Raw genomic sequence first — 21,566 nt, forward strand, 5'->3', positions numbered from 1 at the left:
TTGTATAGAAGCTTATTTTGCGTAATTCTAACACAATGTTGAAATAACGTCGAATTAACTTCTATACAACCAAAACTTGCGCAGTCGTAACTCTTATATAACATGTGTGTTGTTTGGGAATATTGTTGAATCTTGAATTTGATGTAATACTAAATAAATGAAAAATTAAATGATTTACAGTTTCACTTGTATATTTCAATTTTCATTGATATTGCTTCAAAGTCGATGAGTATTTCAAGTTACCCTTTACTGACGCTACCACTGCACTGTACTACCATCAAAAAAAAAAAAAAAAACACCAAAGTGCCGTTTGATAACCACTGCTAGAGAACCCATCACAGGTCGTCTATGAGTTGTTTCTCGCTTCCCCACCCGCCGCCGACGAGAGTCAACCGCCCGCCATCGTGAGTCGTCGTTAGTTCAAACGGTCTTTGGCTGTCAAGTATCCTTATACCGAATCGGGGTGTTCTCGAGAGCAATTGAGAACGCGAACACGGCGCGGCGGGGAAAACTTCTCTCCCACATCAGTGAATACCTACCTATAGCGTGCGAGTTCGTGCGATCGCGATCTACCTAGAAGCTTGATCTTACGCGAAGCTCGAGTCCGAGTGGATCACCGCTGAGGCGTAGACACTACTGACTGACCGAGTGCAAATGCTCGGGCTTGCGGCGGTGAGGGGGTGCTAAATTCGCTCAGACTGGACGGACGCCTTGCCAAGAAGGAAGATTCCTTGCGCATCGTGCTGAGTTCGGTTTCAGTTCTAGTGCGTGCGCGATACTATCCGGACGTACCTCTCGTCGAACGTCGAAGCCCACGGGTTGACACTTGTCGGTTGGTGATTCCTTGTTAGAACAAAGCTCGATCGGTTGTTGTCGAGATCTGGAAGTATATGAGATTGAACGCGAAACGAGTGTAAGATCGCGGACTGGCGTCAGCTGTAACGTTTAAATTGAATCAAATTCATAAACTGTCCCCGGAGTGTCGCGTTGCTCGTGTGCTTGTTTAAATTGGCGCGTTTAAGTTGATTTTAATTCAATTTGGTCGCTCGTAGTCCGGGTGTCTAAACGGTGAGTTCACAGTTCAACAAGTCTCGAGGCGGGTTATTTTTGGTCGGAGGTGTTCTTACAAATTGCACCCAATTGAATCGAGCTGTATGTGTGCCCTGAGAATGCAGCGATAGACGCGGGCCGTTGTTGTTGCAATTTTAATTCGTGAATTTGTTTGGTATGATTGGACCATGTGAAGTGTGCTATCGTCGTCGGGTGGGAGATTGCGAACCGCCTCTTTATTGAGGTAGAGTATGGTCATGAAATGGCATGGCAGCAAGAACTCGTGGGAAGAATGTGTATTTTGCAAAAGATACAGCAGGCGTCTCGTCACAACACAGAATGATAAGGGTAGCTGCATTCGAAAGGAGGTAACCTACATTGATATCGACGGCCGAGTGCCAGATGACGAGCTTCCCATCATTCAAGCGTTATTGAAAGAATAATCGAGAGTGTGCCACAGAGGGAATCGCAATGGTCAGAATATAATAAGGAATGTTTTGTTTATATGGCCATTGTTTGCATGAAAGTGATAGTAATAGTTTTGTGACAAACCAGACTGGAATAAATTTCGTTATAGAACAACAATAGTTTTAATTAACTTTATATCTTCTCTTGTTTTTATGACATTCGAAGATTATACAAACTTTTCACGGTGTTTTACCCAAGTAACATTTTAAGTTTTGTTCGGCTCTATAAGAAATCTTCATGACCAATTCTATAAAACTTGCAATAAAACTGATTTATACATCTAAACCTCTTGATTACCTCTTTAAGAGCATCTTCCGGCAAAGTCGACCACTCTCGGAGAGGTTTTACAAACCGCATTAAGTGTAGCAATAAAACTGTTTTATAACCTAGTACAAAAATTTACCTTTCTCGAAAAGAAATTATTATTGTTGTTTATTTTTTTCAACAAAAAATAATAAAAGCTCAATATGCAGAGAAGCTTCTTCCATGGCACGTAAAGTTCACGAGTATACATCATTCGTAAGTAAAAAGCGATCATTTCAAAGCAATAGGTTAGTAGTTATTGTGTTGGTAGGCTGGTAATGATTCTTTCCGAACATTTTCCAAGGATTCCCGCAGGAATTGCTGCAAAAACTCCTTAACACAATCCTCCACTTATTCTTCCAGGTAATCATCTAAGGAATGAGAATTCCTCTAAAGATTTCCAAAAAGGATTTCTTTAATGAATTCTTAACAAATTCCTCCAACAAATCCATCAGGAAGTCCTCCAAGGATTCTTAAATTTGCAACTATTGCTTATTTTTTTTTTCAGAAATCTCTCTTCAAGTATGCATTAAAGGGTCCTTTTAAATATTTCTCCAATATGCAATCAAATATTAATTCCAGAACCCCTTCAAAAATTGATCACAGAGTACCCTTAGAAATTCCTCAAAGGTTTCTGCATAAATTCCTCCTTGACTTCCTTGTGCATCTTCGTGTCTGACGATACACAAATACAAAATGGTCATACGAAAAGAAATCTTTTGGATAATAACTGCGGAAAAGCACCAAGTTGAGAGAAAGGCTTTGTTCCAGTTGGGACGTTATGCCAGAAACACCTATACTTGATTTATTTAGCTAACTTTCCTCAGGAACTAAAGAAACTTCTTTAAGGATTCTTGAAATTATCCCATGTATTTTTCCGAGAATTTAAACCACCCCCCCCCCCCCCTGCATGGATTCCTTCAGGAACTCCTATAGGGTGTCCCAGAAAGTTTGGGCACAACTTTGCAGCTCTGCTATTTGAGAATGGATGCAGAAACAAACTTTATTTTCACAAATACCCTACCTTTATAAATTAACATCAATTGCCAATTATTGAAATTTGCATTTTACTATTTGTTTGAATGCGGTAGAACATTCTCTAAAAGACCTTATAAAGCTTCTGCACAAATTGCTATATTTTTCTATAACATCGCCTAACAAATTGTTTTCTACGCATGGAATAAAGATCGAAAAAAAATCTAAAGATATATCCGTGTTTTTCTTTATGCGTACCTATCACACACTAAGATTCAGATGTTCCAGCTCAGTAATTTTTTCACTGAGTTCAGCATTTTTTTCATCTTTTTACTGAGTTTTCAACAGCAGATTTATCTCGGTACACTCGGTAATCGTATTTACCGTTCACCAGTAACGATATTTACCGTGCATCAGTAACCTTTGACAGTTCATTAGCTGAGCTCGGAAACTCATTAACGGAATATCCGCAAAATAAATAACCGAGCGTACCGAGTTAAATCTGCTGTTAAGAACTCAGTTAAAAGATGGGAAAAATACCGAGCTGATCTTAGTGTGCATACAATCCCTAGGTAGGGTATTGGTTCCCTTCTTAAGCATATGGCTCCCATTTTCATCCTACGAAAAACAAAGGATTGAAGCGCTGTTTGTTTTGTTTCTTATTTTTGTATTTCTTGTTAGAAGTGAGCACCCATGAAAACAAAAAGAACGGAATCAATCGGTGCCGTAATCGCTTGTTTTCGAATAGGATGAATATGGGAGCGTGAGATTAATAATGGAACACATACCCTACAATTGAACTTTTGAACCTGAAAAATGGATTCAAACACCAAAATTGATATTTTGAAACCCCGTTTTTCTAGTTTAGTTGAAAACAAGCTTCTGAATTTATATCACAGCATGCAGAAAACCACATTTTAATTTCACTATAAGTAAAATAAATGCTCCAGCTTTATAAAGTGTAGATTGTAGTTTTTTTTTTATTCTCGTTTACACATCTTTTAAAACTCGAATGTCTGTGGGCATTTCTTACCCAGAAATAGAAAAGGCGAATTTTTCAGTTTTCCCGAAATTCTGAAATATTCCACGCACCGACAAAACAAGTTTTTATAAAAAAAATTCAGTCCACCATCTGAGGAAACATGTTTTCGAATATATCATGCCAAAAAAAATCGAAAAAAAATGTTTTGAATTCGGATATTTGGCAAAACCGTAAAAAAGTAGTTTTATATGTTCTTTTTTCATTTTAAACATTTGGCATACAAAAACTCTTTTTAATGTATAAACTCCTTGCAGGTTTATACAATGAAAATACTTTGAATGAATAAGGTTTATACAATGAGAATAATTTGAATACTTCAAATAATGCTCTATGCATTCATTCGGGATTCCTCCAAGTATTATTTTTTAGAATGTTCTCGTTAACTCTTTGAAAATTTCTCCAAATATTTCTTGATGAATTCCGGTAACAGGATTGCAGCAATAATTGCTTCAAATTTTTTCTCCAGAAACTATTCAAAAGCTTCTCCCGAAATTCCTTCTAGGATTTTGTATGACCAAGTAGTAAATAATTGTTTAGAGGGCCACCCTAGCACATGGTCACTAGTGTGGGACATAAAATAAATTCCAGTTCCTGTATGATTTTTGGATGCCTATTAGGTCCAGTATTAACTGTACAAAATTTCAGCGCGATTGGTGAAACTATATTTTAGCGCCAACGATTTCAATTTTACATGGGATTTAGTATGGGAAAAGTTAGTTTTACAATCAAAAATTTGGCGGAGCGTCATGTTGATCTCTAAAAATAAATGAACCCACTTACCTCCTAGAACGGATTACAATAAAACTTTTGTTCGAAGACCGCAAAGCGATCCGACGTTTGTGAAAAAAGTTATTTAGCAAAAACAATTCGCCCCCACAACGAGTGGCTCATTGCATAGTTTTTTCTAGCAGCACTGCAAGCATCCGCCTGCTGCTAGGGGTGGTGGGGGTAAAGTGGACAACCTAAGCAATTTGGTCGTTTCCAGTGGAAATACGGCAAAATCCATCTGCTTTTCCGAGTAACATGGAAGGTAATGATGTACTCTAGAATTCTCGTAAAGGATTGCATTTAAAAAAATATTGTTTTGTTTGATTATTTTCTTCACCAAAACGTGCATCAAAATAGCGTGAAAAAAATCGGTGGGGGTAAAGTGGACAATCGATGGGGTAAAATGAACAAGTCGTTAAAAGTTATATAACAGCATATTTTTTCTATGTTTTTAATTACAAACTATCAAATTTCATACGAAACCTTTATTTTGTTGCTTTAAAATTTTTAATACAAACTTTGAAACACACTCAAATAATTATCTTAAAAATAGTGTAAAAAATAAGCACTTTTTTGGATGAAAATTATATTTTGTTGATATAAAATATTTTTTTATAACTTTTTACTTCAACTATCTCACGATATGTATGATGGCTGATGATTCTGGAGTTTGCATAAAAAATTATGAAATTTTGGTGAAATTTGAACCGATTGTCCATTTTACCCCCACCGTCTGATTATGTTAAAAGTATTCCCAAAACATTTTTTTTTCACAAAACTCATTTCTTTTTCGGTCAAATATTGTCTTCTACTTGGTCTTCATTGGTTAAGGGTGTAAAACTTGTAATAAATTGAAAATAACTTACGAGAAAACCTTAGCCATGTTAAGCAGATTTTACATCATTTCCGATTATTCACGTTATTTTTAAAGATTTTGTCATTTTAAAGAGGTTTATTTGATTTCAATGTTCAAGATCAGCAAAAGCATAACGATTCATGCTCAGGCATAAGCGTCAATCGTTAAAACATGTTGAAAAATAATAGAAGCCATGAAACTGTACCCTGTCCATTTTACCCCACCTGTCCACTTTACCCCCACCACCCCTATGTGTGTGCGACAAATGCACGGCGTGTTGATTGGCGTCGGTCGCGGCGGTGCACCGCCGTGTGGACAATCAAAGGGGTGACGACGGACTGTATGCTGCATCAGACAAATACGTCCTTTTGAAACATTACGCTTGTATTCAAACATCCATCAGAGCTCCAACAGATCATGAAAAATGATTGGTCCACTTCACTGAAATCATAGGCATCATTCAAAAAGAAATCCTTACGCATGACGTCCGCTTTTCTCTAGGATGCTGTGCGGTCCCCACACCTGATGTGGGCTGTCAGAGGTGTGGCGAAGGAAAACTTGTCGATATTATATGCAAACGTGACGTCGTTCACTGAAAACCATTGCATTTCAATGAAAGAGTCAACTCGTTTCCGTCGTCACCCCTTTGATTGTCCACACGGCGGTGCACCGCCGCCACCGACGCCAATCAACACGCCGTGCATTTGTCGCACACACATAGCAGCAGGCGGATGCTTGCAGTGCTGCTAGAAAAAACTATGCAATGAGCCACTCGTTGTGGGGGCGAATTGTTTTTGCTAAATAACTTTTTTCACAAACGTCGGATCGCTTTGCGGTCTTCGAACAAAAGTTTTATTGTAATCCGTTCTAGGAGTTAAGTGGGTTCATTTATTTTTAGAGATCAACATGACGCTCCGCCAAATTTTTGATTGTAAAACTAACTTTTCCCATACTAAATCCCATGTAAAATTGAAATCATTGGCGCTAAAATATAGTTTCACCAATCGCGCTGAAATTTTGTACAGTTAATACTGGACCTAATAGGCATCCAAAAATCATACAGGAAAAAAAATTTTTGTTTCCCCATATAACCGTGTCCCAGGCTAATGGTCACTCATTCTCTGTTGTGTATTACTACAATTAACTACAGCTTTTTGCCACATATAACTTCTGAGTATGCCCAGCTACCAATTGAAATAGTTATGTTAAATAGTAAGCAAGTCATAAATCCGCTGCTATCGACATTCCGTACGACCAAATGCAGAGTAGTTGTCTGTTTGAGTAAGTAAAATGTTAAGTTCAACCACGAAACGAAATGATTTCTGCAGTGACCGATGCCCCCACGAACTTCCCGAACTCTGTAGTGCGAAAACAAATTTCTTAAAGAATTTCTCAAAAGACTCAAATCCCATCGAGAATTACACCAAAGACTCATTCTGGAATTTACTATTCCTTCAACTTCCTTTTACTATTCTTTCAAAAATTCCTTCATAATTTATTCCAAGGCTATTCCTGCAAGAATTTACGGTGGACTTCCTACAAAATTGTCGATCACTTAAGAGCCTTTAGGACAGAATCCCAAAATGGCCGACCTTGGCACCTTTCTGAGATGGCCAAAAATAAGTTTACGTATTTTATGGATAGCGTCTAAAAGTGTATTCCCAGATTCCAGATTTAGTATCATGCCAGAGTTCACAAAAAAACTGCAAGAAGAATTTACAGTTAAAATTTCAAGAATATTGTAGTACAGGCGATGCCGTTTATGCGAAATCCAAAAAGAATTTCTAGTGAATCCCTGCTGCAATCTCTGGAGAAGTCGCTCTAAAGCGACTGCTAGGAGAAGTTCACAAAACTCTGAAAACAAACAGGAATTTTTAATAAATGACGCTGAAGAAATTTTAGATAGAAACCATGATAAGTTACTGAAGAAATTTCTGACTTTAGGGGTGATACACAAAATATGTCATGCAAAAATCGACCTTTTTCAACCCCCTCCCCCCTATGTAACAACTTTTTGTTTAGGACCTCAATATTTTTTGTATGGGTCGTCACGTTCTGCAAAACCCCCCTTTTCCCCTAAAAGCGTGATGTAATTTGTGCACGACCCCTTATTTCCTCAAGGAATCTATGGATTTACCCATAACATATGAATGACAAGACTGCTCATAACATGTGAATGACAAGACCTAGCAACATGCAATGTTCAGAACAAATGCGTCATTAATTTCTATTCAAATGCTTCAAAGCTCACATCTTCGAATAAAAAACAAATAAGAAAGATGTTTTGAAAAACCCGTTTTTGCAAGGATTACCCTAAGTCAAAACTTAAAATTGACCTACTACGTTCAAATAAAGAACTAGATGAAAGGTGTATTCGGCAAAGTTGCTCGAAATAGCATTGCCTACAACATTGCTGAAGAACTCGATCGCATAGGATTTTAAATTAAAACGTTCTATTCCAGATTTGAGTTAAGGCGAGGACCACCCTAATACTTAAAAAAAAAGATGCAGCAAACAAATGCAAACAACTTCTCTGAAAATATCAAATGCCTAAAATAAACGATAACAGAGATAGGGATTTTTTCTACTAAAACGTGGATTATGATTATTGTGCAATGATTCCTTTGGGGTCTTTTGGGATTAGCCCAGGAATTCTCTCTGGAATGTTTCTCTACGGATTTCTGCCCAGGATTCTTCCAGAGATTTGTTCGGGATTGTCTCCAGATTTTCCTGACTGGATTTATTCAGAAATTCTAGCTCTGGTTTGAATTTTTTTTCCAAAAGTTCCCCGGAATTCTTTCATTGATTACTCCTTGAGCGTGAGATATTTCCAGAGCATTCTCTAGGATTCTCTCAGTATTCCTGCAAGGGGATTTTTCCCGTAATTTCTTCAAAGATTTTTCCCGGAAATCAACCATTTTTTTTTTCAGGATATATCTTTTTTAAGATTCCACCATGGATAATTTCACGTATCCCTCTTTTGGGAATACTCGAAAGATTTTCTCGGGAATCCATCAGGAATGTTTTTCTGGATTTCTTCTAGGACCACTTTTTTGTGCCTCCAAGGGATTCCCGTGATTCAAGCAGAAATCTATTTCTTTAGGGATAAATCCTAGGATTATTTCCGAAATTTCACCGAAAATGCATTCCAAACATCCTCCGGGTTCCTGTCACGATTCCTGCTAGGGTTACTAAGAGATTTTGCACTATTCTTCGTGGCCGAGCGGTTAGCGGCGTCAGTCGTTTAGGTGTCTCGTAAGCCTCGGAGTGTGGGTTCGATTCCCGCTCCAGTCGGGGAAAACTTTTCGTCAAACGGAAAATTCTCCACTGGGCCACTGGGTGTTATATGTGTTGTCCGTTGTCGAATGTTTGTACTGTTCAGTCTGTAGAGGCCGTAAGGTCGGAGACGGTGTAATTGTCTTTTTTTATAAGGATTCTGCGGAGTCTTTTTTTCAACCATGTGAAACAATGTACTGCACTTGAGGTGCACTATAACATTGTCGAATGGCTATCTCACATCGGATCTGTGATATTGTGCTATACTCGAATCTGAATGACCAAAGTTGCCAGCTTTTGCAAGAATTCTGTGTTGTTAAATGACGTCAAATATTTCTGGTTTTGAAATGACACTAAAGATGGCACTTGACTTCTACAAAATCTTGACTGAACAATCGAATTCGGTGTATTATATATAAACCGTGTTGATCAATGTTTGACATTATGCAGTGTTGCCAGTTGCAGAGATTTTTTTAAAGAACCAAATGTAATAAAAGCAGATGACTTGCTGATAATGGGTTACGTTACTTTAAACTAAAATCAACATGAACACTAGGGTGGCTCAAGCTTGTATGGCAAAACCACATGTCAAAAAGTTCGATGGGCCCCCTTCTCATTTCGTTCTCTATGACGCCAAGATGCTCTGGTCAAATTTTCAGCTAAATCCGTTAACATTAGAGCGGTGCTAAACTCGTTTGAAGTTTGTATGGGAGTTTATATGGGAAAATATCGTTTTTTTGCAATTTTCTTCTGAGGGGTTCAAATTTTCCTTAAAACACGTAATCGATCCTATAGAAATATAGCCTGGGATATGCCGAAAAACTTTGCCGAAGACCGCAACATAATCAGACACTTGCGAAAAAAGATATAGCCTAGACAGTACGGGCTCATTCAATGAGATTTTATTGCTATTGTTATTCCTTTACATGTTAAATGTTAAGCACCACCAGATGGTCTGCGTGTAATATCTTTTCTTACAAGCTTCGGATGACTTTGCGGTCTTCGACAAAGTTTTTCAACACATGTGAGACTATAGTTTTATACAATCGGTTATGTGTTTTAAGTAAAAATAGTGCCTCTCATGAGAAAAATGCTAAAAACGATGTTTTCCCATATAAACTCCTATACAAACTTTAAATGAGTTTAGCACCGCCCTAATGTTAACGGATTTAGCTGAAAATTTGACCAGAGCATCGTGGCGTCATATAGAACGAAATAAAAAGGGGGCCCATCGAACTTTTTGACATGTGGTATTTTGTGCCACGCTAATGAACACCATCTCAATTGTAGTGAATTACATATTCAGATTTTTTATCAACAGTTTATCAGTGTTGACCGCCTTAAAAACCTGGTTTTATTCTATGCAATATGAAACAGCGTTCGACGTCTATCTTAATAATGCTGAAAAGTCTGATATATTGCAGACACTCATACATGTAAACATGCAGACATGTATATATTCAGCAATATATGAGCATCATTGTGGCATTAATATCCGCAGTCAGACGCTGCCTTGCCTGGTATTGTATCTCCGATGTGTTGCAAGCATTGTTAATAACAAGAAAATAATACAAGTAATCAATTAAAACATTTTCCAGGATTCTTTCAATGAATGTGTACATATGTATAGACTAGACTAGTCTGTACCGATAACTTGACACTAATATTCACCAGTACTTTTAGTAACTACCAATTCACTGAGCTTTGGCACGTCTCTCTGGCCTCTGGTTTCAGCATGGATTTACATAGTCGCGTGTTTACCGTTACGGCTATATGGGCCCAACACTGTTAAACGATTCAAATAATCGTTTTGTAAACACTATCGTGAAATGCTGAAAACAATGCAGCGAATCAAGCCGGTAAGTGGCGTAACTGACAAAGCTTCACAAGAAATCAAACCAACCTAACGAATCTTTCAGTCTATTACTAAAAAGGTGATCGATAGAGACTGAACAGAGTTTGGTATCTGTTTCCTGTGAACATATCTGCACCTTAGAGTTTAATTGACAGTCGTCTTTTTTCAAATTTTGGATCAATTGAATCTAACTTAGGATAGCTTTAAATCGAGAATTCAAACGATCGATTTTATTTGTTGGGCCTTCACGCCTTAAGGCGAAACTGGAAGCATTTCCTCACTTTTTGGTTTTTGATTTTTTATTAAATAACGAAGCAATATTTTCAAAATCGGTTTTCGTGCACATGTAGAGTATGGATCAAGGTATCTACTGATTTTTTTTTGTAATGGAAAAGGTTTTCGTTTTTGCAGAAACCATTTCTAAACAAAATCACACGAAATAATGGTTTCTGCAAAAATGGAAAACATTTTCCACCTCAAAAAAAAAATCAGAAGATACCTTGATCCATACTCTACATGTGCACGAAAACCGATTTTGAAAATATTGCTTCGTTATTTAATAAAAAATAAAAAACCGAAAAAATGAAAAAATGCTTCTAGTTTCGCCTTAATGTTTCGCAGAAACTGCTCGCTTATCTTTTACTGGTTACCACTAATCGGTCCTCATTTTATCCTGTTTCCTGACTTCTGTTTGCCACCGTGTAAGGCACTGGATGTATCAAGACGATCTATCCATGCGTTCCACTTTTTATTGGCCCTGTCAGACCCTTTTTGTGTTGATAAGTTTAACTTGAGTCATACAAACCTGTTTTTCAATTATCATGTGGCATGCTTCTTGAGTTTGTCACTAATGCATCTACATTACGTTTCCGTAATGCATGTTGAAAGCATGCAACGTTCCATTTCTTGTTCGGGGCAACCCCACTACAGCCAGATTTTATTCTACCTTTGTTGTTGTTGTCTATTGCAATACTGCAAAGAACGTTCTTAGTGGAGATGATGGGATGTTCTGATAAAGTAAAGAGAAGGTAGTTCCGGACTTGCCTCCGTTAGGATACCCTGCTGAGTTACGATACGAGTGATATCAGTAATCTCACGCTCCCATATTCATCCTATTCGAAAACAAGCGATTACGATTGATTCCTTTCTTTTTGTTTTCATGCGTGCTCACTTCCAACAAAAATACAAAAATTAGAAACAAACAGTGCTTCAATCCTTCGTTTTTCGTATGATGAAAATGGGAGCCACATGCTTAATAAGGGAACCAATGCCCTATAATCCAGTTGTGAGACCACCATGCACGAGTTATATAACGGAGGCATCTGTTGATGAAGGCTTGAAGCCGCTCAGTGTTCTCCACTGATACATACCAGGATTCACTTGCGTACAGCAGCCGAAAAGTCACATTTAATTTGTATATTCGGTTTTCAATGTATCGACTTTGATTATTTTTCGAGATATTTCGTAAATGCCCAAAAACTGATCTTGGATATGAACGTTAAACTTTCTTCTACTTCTGCATACAATATGTATTACAATGTAATATTTAATTATTTTGAAATTTGATATAGGAATTAAATATTATGGTATATTCGTCGTAGAGCGCTACCGACTGAAATTCTTTATAACCGGGAAAGCTTTTCGGGGAAGTAGTCACCAAACACAATCATACGATTGAATATTTAATTGTAGAATTCCCTGGAGAAACGTCGGATAAAGAGCGATATTTAGTCGTTTGATTGCATTCGGTGACTGCGAAGCCGAAAAACTTCCCCGGTAATTCGTCAACACTCATGAAGCGCTTTTGTCCGATTACTCATGAAACAATTCCACTGTGCTGTGGCAGTGGAACGGTTGTACTAGGCAAATCACATGCGATTGAATTATTAAATGTGCAGACTTCTGCGGTCATCCTACTTCTTCCATAATCGCAAAATGTAGGGCTCGTGGATGCTTCTAGACGTTCTGACCAAGGACAAAGGGCATCGTATGATTTCCGTGTCAGCATTTTTGTAAGAACCGTCCCAACTGGAACAAGTGCATTATCGCTGTTCATATTTTGTACTTCTGTATTGATGTGTGCTGCTCACGTAGTTACTTGTAAGTAAAGTGATACATTTTTTCCATAATTTCACAATAAGCATACAATTTTACAATTGTACATGTTACCTTAAAATATGTGGTGGTGACAGTGAATTGCAAATGCAAACCAGCAATGGATCGATTTGAATGCATTTTCGCTATTCAGAACACTACTCCTGTTGCTGCCTCGTTTGGGTTATCGCCGAGTGAGTCGACCAATAGCCATATGCGCCCATGTGACGGTGCTCTTTTTCCGTATGGTGGAGACGACCGTGTTCGTTCTTACGTATGTAAACTGTACTACCAAATGAAGTCTGGCCTTTGGTCGGGCTTCCTATTGAGTTCTGGGTCACCACAGGGAAAGGAAGTATGTCTCTCCGGTCCGTCGTCGGTGTGATGGATGGCTCCCCGCTTCGAACGTTTGTTGTGGACTGGTTTAATCGTTACACAATTGTTGATAATTTATGGAGCGGAATCAATCGTGGCTCACTTACAACTGAGTAGACTAATGGACTTGATGTGTCGTCGTTGGTCGGTACCGGTGGTGTGTGAGGATGATAAAGTTGTTCTAGAAGCGGTTCTTGCCGATCCGTGGAGATTCACTCTGTGGACGAAAATAGATCAGTGCTGTTGAGGATTTTGTTGTTTTGTATTCTTAGCGGAAGGTGTGCGAATAGTTAATAACGAGATGATATGACAAATTACATTACATACATTTATTTGCACTACATGACAAAACAGGTAACACATTATTAACAATGGTACGCCACAATTATCGATTTACGACTGTCAATCCCAATCCTCGGTCACGTCCAATGCTCCATACACAATAAATGTGCCTACCGGATCAGTGGTGAATCCCAAGTTTGCAGGGTTGTTGTTAGGCATTGTTGCAACATGACAACCTGCCCACCGTATCTTTCCGGCTCTGGTCCTCTTCTGGATTCTGGATTCTCCGTAGAGGGCAGCGAGCGTATGTACAAATATACTATATTAACAATATAGGTCACTTCGTGTTTTCACATACAACGACATGGAGACGCCGTTTACGAATGATTACAGCACCACCTGCTGTCAGAAAAAGTCAATAATTGTATTTTGATCAATTTTTGTTTACCGTGCAAGGTGACATTTCTGAAAAAAAGATGTAAGGGGTGTCAACGTTTTTTGTTCCAAAATAATCGAATAAATAATCGATTTACAATATACATAAACAAAATAATATTGCCCATTTATTTCATCACTGGACTGCGCACTCGGTCTGTATAAGTGCGAAAAGGTTAATAAAAGTGCGCGATTGCATCAAATCCAGTTGATGTCTTCAGCGCACTATTTCTTTGATTTATGATGAATAAGTGCTCTGAACACACCGAGTTGATTTGTTGCAATCGCGCACTTTAAATTACGTTTTCGCACTCATGAAAATTCGTGTAATAGTCCAGTTGTGAACTCAATGCGCTATATTTCATTAGATGAAATCTACGAGTACATCTGTAGAAGAATTTGAATGCTCCCTCATTGTACACTGAAAATAATCAAAACGCCTCATCCATGTTTTTTTACGCGTTAATTTATCGTTTAAAACAGCAAGCTATATTAACGTGTAAATTTTGAAACTGATGTTGAATAGTTTAGGTTCTGAACCACTGTCTTTTACACATGATTTGATCGTGTTTGACAGTGTGTTTATGTATCGATAATGGAAATGATTCGCCTTCAACTTAATGCACATCACCGAACTCGCTCGCGTTAGGTATGTATTAGCATGCTTCATTTTTGGAGGACAGGAACCCAAAGCTGGATGCCTTTTACTAATATTCTGAAGAAAATTGACATTTATGATGTCATATTAACGTGTTTTACACACGATTTCGAAAAGTGTATCTACGACTGGTTTGACACGTTAAATTCAATTGTTTTCCCACTAGTGAAAATTCATGTGTGAAACGTGTGATTCGAACGTGTAGAATATTTTCAGTGTAACGTCATCGAAATCGTTTCACTTCGAAATTTAAAATTTTCACCCTCAAAATTAACTTATATTTTGCCCAGGTGGTTGCTATTTTCCTTTGACAATGGCTTTTAATATCATCTTTCTTAATGTCCACGCTGACGAAGATCACCAACCAAATACACGTCAAATTTCTTGTGGCAGAGTGCAAGACATTGAATCCAAGGGTGCACAAGCTAATGGGCAGATGCACGAAATTTCAACGTTTGAGCGTTCCGTGCTTACAAAAAATGAGCTCCGGGACCGGACCTAAGAATATAACCCGTCAAATTTAATTTCGATTAATTTCGTTGTTCTTCCGAAGTGAACTGTGAGTTTATTCGAATACTGGTTGTTTTATTCCGGACTAATCGGTTTCCTTTGTTGTTGGATGTGTGAACATTGTGCTGTCAAAGATTGAACATTTACACGATCGTCGCGAAATCCTTGCAAAGCTTATTTTTAAATATAAGTCATGGGCTTCTGGGTGAACTTCAGTTAGTAAAACTATTCTAGCAAATTCGCCTGCTGCAGGAGTGATAATCCTCTATAAATTTAGTCAGGCATTCCTTCAGATGTTCCTTCTGAATTCCTTCTGATTTTCCAACGGACGATTCTTCTCAGTTTTTTCGTTTCCTTTGCTAACCGGAAAAATCCGTTGTTGTTTATCCGTTGCTAACCATCGTTAATCGCGTCTAACTACACCTGCGGCTCAGTAAGCAGCGGTTAGCGACGGTTAGGAACGGATACATGCGGATTTTCCCATTAGAAAAGGATATGTCATTCCCGGTCATTCCCCTTGGTTTCCTTCTGGGTTTTTTTTTCTGAGATTCATTCAGTAGCTCTTTTTGAAATTCCTCCAGGAGTGCCTTCAGAGATTGATTTGAAGTTTTTTTTTCTTAAATTTCTCCAGAGGTTCCTACGAGGAACCCCCAGGAGTTCCTACTGAAATTACTCCAGCAATTTCTTCTGATGTTCCTTCAAGAATTAATTCTAGGAATCCTCAAGAATTCTCTTCTAGGATTCGTCAAGAAGTTCCTTATAGGAATTCCTTATAGGAGTTTCTTGGAGTTTTTTTTGGATTCCTGCAGAAGCTCAGCTCCTTCAACAATTCCCTCAGGAGTTTTTTTTTACGAATACCTCCCGGAATTCCTTCTGGAATACCTCCCGGAATTCCTTCTGGAATTCCTCCAAAATTTTCCAAGAACGACCAGGAGTTGTTTTAAGGATTTATCCAAGAGCTCCTTCAAAAATTCCTCCTTCTGGGAATTTCAACCGGGATTTCTACCAGTATTCCTCCAAAAGTTCCTTCTGGAATTCACTCCGTCATTTAAGGATTTCCACCGAGTCTTCTGGGATTTTTCAAGGATTTCTTTTGAAATTTCGGAGAAATTCCAAAGTGACTTTGTAAATCACCAACGCGATTTTATATGAACAATTTAATTAATATTTTCCGAGGGATCTTTCCAGGATTCCTCTTCCTTCAGAAGGTCCCTCTTTGAAGTATCAGAAATCCTCCTGCGCCTAGTTTGATGCTGCTTGAGCAAAACTTTGGGGAAATATGTTGTTGAAGTTGCATTAAATGAGAATATAACAACGTAGTTTTGCTCAATCAGCATCAAATCACGCAAGCAGTCATAAAACCCTTGCTTTTTTGTTACCATTATTGTAGTTACCATATTATTGCAACGGAGAATTTACTTTCTCATTATACAAATCATGATACTACAAATCTAGTACTTCACTGATTTCGTTTTATTCATGGAGATATGTAATCCCAGATAAAAAAATGTTCGAGGATGGAGGAGGAACGCTGGAACGTTTTCCCTGAGCAATTCCGAAAGGAGTTCCTAAAATAATTCCAGAATAATTTCTAGGAGGAATCCCCCAAGAGCTTCAGGAGGAATCTTGGAGAAAAAAAAACCAGGGTGCAAATCTTAAAGGGATCCCACAAGAAAATTCTTGTGTAATTTCCGGAGAAAATACCGTTCATCGCTCGCTAACGGAAAGTTCGATTTGGGTCGTCTGTGTTTTAGTCTGTTATGTACGTTTATCGGTTCAAATTTACTTCTCATCTGCAACTTCGTATGTCGCAGCTTCGATTTGGTGCTGCGACGATAATATAGGGTATGTGTGCCATCAGTAATCTCATGCTCTCATTTTCATCCTGTTCGAAAACAAGCGATTACGGCACCGATTGACTCCGTTCTTTTTGTTTTCATGGGTGCTCACTTCTAACAAAAAATACAAAAAATAAGAAACAAAACAAACAGCGCTTCAATCCTTTGATTTTTGTGGGATGAAAATGGGAGCCACGTGCTTAATAAGGGAACCAATACCCTACGCCAGAAATTGTTCGAGAAGAGAAAATAAAATTTGTTTTAATTTGAGTAGTTGAAAAAAAAATCGATTAATGTTTAATCGATTTTTTCAGAAGAAATGGGCATCCCTACCATGCAATGACAGTTCGACGGAATAAACGTCATTCGGATAGCGCATGCATTTAGTGTGTAGTAGTACCTCTTCTGACGCTTGGTGGCGCCACATTCACTAAAAAGGTGTCGCCAAAAAATCGTAAGAGTGACCTATATTGTTAATATAGTATATTTGGTATGTAGTTCATTCTTCTCCGTTACACACGGTTCTTCTGCTGACCGCCAAATATCGTTCTTAACATACGTTGCTGGAAAACTCCGGATCTATAAGCGTAGCGATTTTGGGAACATGAGCATGAGCATTGGTGACCGTACACTGCGTAGTTGCTACTTCGTGATTGACCAGAGTTAGCACAGAGAACCAACAGAAGATGCTTGGGATTAGCACATCATCCTCAATGTACACGTTCCGAGAGCTCTAACTTTATTGGGTCAATAACGGCGCCGGCCACGTCCTTACGGTCAACCGAAGAAGGGAAGAAATGTTAGAGGTTTTATGTACTACTGGATCCTCAACAGTTGTCACGGGAAGAAGTTTTGTTAGTAGGGAGGGTTTGGCAGTTGCATAGATCAAGGATTCACTTTGGTAAGCGATGCGATCCATGCAACCGTGAGCATTTATACAGTATACAAATGTGTCACCTCACAATTGGGAAGAATGTTGAGACCATGAAAATTCTAAATGGAAATTTGGAATTAAAAAGATTTTGCGTCACCTCGTAATTGGGAGAACTGGTGAATCAATATTCATTGCTACTGGCCATGAACTCGATATATTATAACAAAACTTTGTGCCGACGGATCAAATACGTGTGGCCATCACCGTAAGGTGGCGGGCTGTATGAAAATACAAAAAAAAATAATTAAAATGAAACAAAATTAATGATAAATTGAGCCGACAGTTGAAGTGACAAACTTTACAGTTTTTGTTGAGTAAATATGTGAAGGATGGTTTTGAGCTAATGGATACATATACTGCGAAAAACAAGGAACAAGCTCACCGATTATCAGTCATTCACTCGAGCCGCCGTCCACCGATCGCTTAAAACGACATGATCGTGCGACACTATTTTCCGACACTCTCAGGCACAGCAACATCACAATACTACAAACTAAACATGCTCTCGTCTATTGGTTTCATTCTCGCACGAGACAATAGCGAACACGATCGATTATACAGCATGCACAGCAAGGAACATCGCAATACTGAACACTAAACACCCGCGCATCTATTGTTTTGATTTTCATGCGAGACAATAGCGAACACGATTGATTATTTTGTGATACTCACCCCTTACAGGCTTATATATGACCTCAACATAGAAACGACTGTAGAAAATCACCCATTCAATAAAATAGGATACTGTCTTCGGCAAACTTGTTGCAAATCGAGTCCTCTATAGGGAAAAATGGAAATATTTGTATTTGGGACTTCATAGATAACCTAGAACATCCTAAACACAATGAAATTTGGAAAATAAAAAACGAAAAAAATGACATACCAGTTTAGAGCGCTAAAGTGAATGTGCGTTACCATTTCTTTTGTATTCATTTTGCCTTCGTCAAGAGTAGCAAAAGGTGTTTTATATTCTGGGGTCCCAAGCTGTCCAATAGTGAGGTCAAAGTCCAAATAAAGTCGTAGCAGTCAGGCTCAGACTGGGTACCAGCTCTAGTACTACATTCGGTCCCCGGTACCCAAATTTAACATTTGACTGAATACCTCATTTTTTAATAACATTGTTTTAGTATTGTCGCGCTTATCTTTTATTAGAGTCCTGTGGCGGTCGTACGCTCGCAAGGCATACCGCCGCATGACAGTCGCAAGGCAAAACAAAAGAAAAAGTTTTCCCGCCAAAAACAAAAGCACGTGGGTTTCGCGAAGTGACAGATGTTTTTGAATGTATTTGTGACGAACGGCAAGAGTGGCTCAGTGGAATAAGTGTTCCTGCTGTCAAACCCCATATAATGGAATTATATACTTTCAAATCTGGTGACGCTGTTATGATCAGCAACTGTCGCGCTTATATCAGAAACCAGAGGCAAATAATCGCCATATTCTGATTTTTCTTGAGAGGCATAATAAGCTATGACAACGAACCCAGCTCAACAATCCAATGTCTAATTCCAAATTCGTGTGTTGTCAGAGTCAAAACAGTTTGAAATAAAATTCGATCATTTTTACAAGTATGCTGCATGGGATTTCACATTCGATTTTTGATGTTAGTTTCTTAGTTTCCGCGTTTTTGTTCTTTGTGTGGTTCAGTTAAAAACATTTTTTTTTACTGAAACAATTTTTGACCCCGGAAGAGAACGGCCCAAGATCCCAGCGGCTGGTCACAGACATGGCCGCTTCTGATGCGAGTAGTCATGACCATATTTTGTCTCCCGGATCCCAGGGCGTTAAGTAGGGGAAGTTTTCGGTAGAGTAGTCCTAAATTACCAGGAGTAATTAATTGACGTATATTAATGGACGATTTACTGTGCGGAAGGAGGAAAACTGAGTTATTCGGAGAAGTGGCCGCCCGAGCCGTGGTCGTGTAGCGTAATCAGGTCAGAGAGTGAGTGTCACTAGTAGTTACTGTAGCAGAATCGAGGAGTGATCGGTATGCGCAGTGATCGTAGCGTATTCGTACATCGACCAGTTTTGCTGGGATGCGGCCAAAAATCGACCCGACAACAGCTAGAGGAGCGATCAGAATGGTGAGCGGCCGTAGATAATGGAAAAGCGGTGGAAAGGCGGGAACTGCAGATAACCCGGGAGCTTCATAACGTTCATACATTTGGCCGACTAGCGACCAGAGAACCGTTGGAATGGCTGACAACTGTATATATTCAGGGACCGTCTTATTTTCCTAAAATAAAATAAATTTTTAATCGTTGGAAGAAAATGATCACTCAATACGTTACTTACCAGAGTCTGATTTTTTTGTGTTTATATTTGTATAAACAAGAGATTGTTGCCCATAGCAACATTAGCGGAGTGCAAAGTAGCATTATACTAAGGTATTATAGTTTTTTGATCTAGTACTTCGTGAACCTCAAAATTTCTCACCAATGTATGAGAGTGGAACGACTTAATTTGAACTTTGGTGAGGTCCTTCAAATATACAAATAGTTATTTATGTAACGAGTTGCAAAAAGTTGATTTTTTCAGCACGAGTCGTACATTTATCCAACGAGGCTTGCCGAGTTGGATAAATACTAAGAGTGCTGAAAAAATCGAGTTTTGCAACGAGTTCCATACAAAATTTTATGAAATGATTTTTTCATAATGCAACCCATTTGGGTTGTATAATTTTCATAATGCAACTCAAATGAGTTGCATTATGAACATTATACATCAATTTTTCATTATGCAACTCATTTCAGTTGCATAATGAACCAGTTCGGAAAAAATGGTCATTATGATACCAAAATGAGTTATATAAAATATAAACTATGATACTGAATTGCATAAAATATTTTTATGTATTTTCGCCACAAATAATAGCATTGCATAACCTACTGGGATGCGTGAAGCTCTTGACATTTACAATGTAATTTATAGACACTATAGGGATATTCCAGGTCAGCCAAATTACCTTGCAGTTCAGAACTTCAAATCTACACTCGTAACAGTAGCATATATGTTAAGTTGAGTAACGTTGCATAATCAACCGCAGTTACAGGAGCAATCAGAAGTCTACTAGCTTATTATAAACCTTTGGGACATTCCAAACTGTTCTATAATGAAGTCCTTCAAATCAACAAGAATAACTTTATGTGTTTTCGCCATTTCTGGAGCCTCGTAGCCGTGCGGTAGCTTGGTGACCCTAAGCTTCTAATCGCACCATGCTATAGGGTAAGGATTCGATTCCCGCTCCGACTGATTAAACTTTTCATGAAAATAGTTCCTTTTCCGTATCCACTGGTGCATGTTCCGTGTGTCTCTTGTCTAGTGTTAAGTTTCATTCAGTCTGTGCAGCGTCTGGCTGAAAACGGTGTCCGCGTCTTAAAAAAAGTAATAGTATTGCATAATCTGCTGGGATCCGCGAAGCTATTGAATTCTCAAATATCATTAGGAGACACTACAGGGATATTCCAGGTCAGCTAAACTTACTTGGAGTTCAGGACTTCAGGTTTACATTCGTAACAACATCCATATCTGCTGCTGGTACTGAACCAATCTGGAGTCTACTTTTTTATTATAAGCCTTTGATACAATCAGGTTCGACCAAACTGTTCTATAATGAAGTCCTTCAAATCTACAAGAAAAACTTTATGTGTTTTCGCCATAAATAATAGTATTGCATAATCTGCAGAGATCCGCGAAGCTCTTAAAATCTCAAATGTCATTTAGAGACACTATGGGAATGCTCCAGATCAGCCAAACTATCCTTTAGTACATAACTTCTGGTCTACACTCGTAACATCAGCTATATCTGACATTCTGAGTACGTTTCATAATCAATCGCGGTGACTGGACC

The 21,566-nt window shown here is 38.4% G+C and overlaps 1 protein-coding gene and 1 long non-coding RNA gene across 4 annotated transcripts in view; one reads left to right on the forward strand and one right to left on the reverse strand.

Moving 5' to 3' along the window:
* Positions 1 to 478: 478 nt before the first annotated feature.
* The window catches only part of LOC109433115 (ATP-binding cassette sub-family G member 1), a 214,966-nt gene continuing 193,878 nt past the window's right edge, over positions 479 to 21,566 (forward strand). Inside the window, exon 1 of one of the 3 annotated variants that reach the window (XM_029855594.2) lies at positions 479 to 1,068. The gene's annotated coding sequence lies outside the window, so the exon portion shown is untranslated. Of the gene's footprint in view, positions 1,069 to 11,103; positions 12,694 to 21,566 lie in introns of those variants that run through there. The other 2 variants (XM_029855588.2, XM_062851161.1) reach the window with 2 other exon arrangements.
* Positions 12,616 to 18,725, reverse strand: LOC115256690 (uncharacterized). The gene is made up of 2 exons (XR_003892763.2): positions 13,170 to 18,725; positions 12,616 to 13,106 (listed from the first exon to the last, which is right to left on the reverse strand). It is a non-coding gene; the product is annotated as an uncharacterized LOC115256690 (long non-coding RNA).

The sequence above is a fragment of the Aedes albopictus genome, chromosome 2, assembly GCF_035046485.1.
Source record: "Aedes albopictus strain Foshan chromosome 2, AalbF5, whole genome shotgun sequence".
Taxonomy (NCBI): domain Eukaryota; kingdom Metazoa; phylum Arthropoda; class Insecta; order Diptera; family Culicidae; genus Aedes; species Aedes albopictus.